This window comes from Penaeus monodon, chromosome 12 (genome assembly GCF_015228065.2).
Source record: "Penaeus monodon isolate SGIC_2016 chromosome 12, NSTDA_Pmon_1, whole genome shotgun sequence".
NCBI classification, from domain to species: Eukaryota; Metazoa; Arthropoda; class Malacostraca; order Decapoda; family Penaeidae; genus Penaeus; species Penaeus monodon.
In genome coordinates this window covers 28,902,033-28,904,467 of record NC_051397.1, presented here as the reverse complement: position 1 = coordinate 28,904,467, position 2,435 = coordinate 28,902,033, and positions in this window count along the sequence as shown.

Sequence of the window (2,435 nt, the reverse complement as noted above, 5' to 3'; positions counted from 1 at the left end):
AACGTCCGGGCGACAATTGCAACTTCTCGCGCCTAGGCGGGGCGCGAACCGCCGACCCCTCGGATGAGAGGCCGACACGTTACCAGTGTACTAGCCCGGAGGCTGCCCATGAGGGGAGCCCGGCCTGTGTCGACTAATGCCGACTCGCTCACGTGTGTCAGCTGGTACTGACTCGGCCGAACCGAGTCCTTGCCCGCCGTGGTGCCCAGTCACAGCAGTAACCTCCAAGCGACAATTGCAACTTCTCGCGCCTGGGCGGGGCGCGAACCGCCGACCCCTTGGATGAGAGGCCGACACGTTACCACTGTACTAGCCCGGAGGCTAAGGCCAAATAGTATTTAGCCGCCTTATTTAGCCCGTTCAGGCCGTGCTGATTTCAGAGTAGCCAAATTGTATAAACAGTCGTGATTACTCCGTTAAGGCTTATCGTCAGCGGAAGAAAAAGCTAGAGAGGATATTGCATAACATTAAGTTTTATACACTCAATTACAATGAGGACATCAAGTAATTGGGACAAAACAACTATGCAAATATACAAACATTTGTTAGTTAAACTTAAAGAAATATATTATAGAAAGTACACATATCACTAGTATTTATAGTAAAGTACACATATCGATAGTATTTATTGTATGAAAAAGATATAACAGTAAACCAGAAATTCGTGATTAGGGATTATATGATATGACTACATTTCAGGGGAGAGCTACAATATTACTTCATATATATACATACGCAAGATCAAGTTGAGTGGCGAAGGATGGTGAAGAGGTCCACGGCTGCTCAAACATGAGCATACCGTTATTGATGATGATGATATACATACATACATACACACATATAGATAGATAGATAGATATACATACATATATATATATATATATATATATATATATATATATATATATGTGTGTGTGTGTGTGTGTGTGTGTGTGTGTGTGTGTGTGTGTGTGTGTGTGTGTGTGTGTGTGTGTATGTATGTGTGTTCTGAAAGTGGATATCGTGGAAAGTTTCGAAGCCCTGCAGGATTTCAGAGCTGAAGATACAATCCAATTGGATTTCGAAAGTGTTATCTCACTTTTTTGTGCATTGTATATATATATTTTATTTTTTATTTTATTATTATTATTATTATTAATATTATTATTATTATTATTATTATTATTATTATTATTATTATCATCATTATTATTTTCTGACTGTGGTGTATTGCGCGATAAGTGTTGGAAAATGTGTATAAAATATAAGACCGATGATTCTATAGTAATACAATGTTTCCCACAGCTTCAATTCCACACACATCAATGAACATCCTTTTAGTAGCCTTAACGTACTGCGGTAAGCCTTACTGCGTTCTAAAAATTATAACGTAACATATTTCCTGCATATTGAAACAGTGTTTGGATTTGTCGAAAAGGAAATACTCCAGTCACTTAGTTGATAACCATATCGAGATACAAATCAAAACTTTGATTTTGTGATAAAGGGTAATAAAGTATGCCAATTTTACTTACGCCTATATACTGTAAACAGAGATATAGAAGGGAAATATAAAAAAAATACTTAAATGACAAATAAAAGTAGAGAACGAGATGAACTGCCCATTTCAATGGAATGAAGATTTTCTTTCACGCTATCAGATATCATACAGCACATGTGGTACAACTAGTGTCGCCGTCGAAGAACGCCTATGATTGTCAATGGATGTGGGGCGACAGATACCACTGCGTAACACTCGCTGAAGGTTTGTAAAAATGCACGACAATATACAAAGCCGCTAAATATCAACGTATATTAGATTAGATAACAAAGAACTTTCTTTGTGGGAAAGTCAGAATATCAGCTTAACGGTCTGATTCCAGAATGTTATGGGCGTCTTGACGGCACGTAGGTTCCCCTCGAACTGCCCTCACACTGTAAACATACACAGGGCTATAACCTTATGTAACATTCTACTTTATATGTTATACATTAGTTAGGTCGCGATCTCATTATCTCACAGCATCGATCATACAAAGATACAAAGATCCATCACCACTTCTTATGTTTTTGACAGGTCAGCTCTTATGGTTGATACGGACCGTCATACAGGCCTCTCCGGTCGTAGTGTTGCAGAATACGTGATATACAAAATATATGATATACAAAATATATGATATACAAGCTGCTGATATGAAGTTGAAACAAGCAAACATGTATTTTCACGCTCAGCTCTTCGAATGTGGATGCGTCTCCTCATAGAATAGAGTAATAATAGCGCAAATTATGTTCAGAGTAACTGAAACAAATTATAAGAAATGTTTTAATAACTCATCAAGTGTAGACTTCATTTCCTTAACACACACACACACACACACACACACACACACACAACACACACACACACACACACACAACACACACACACACACACACACACACACACACACACACAC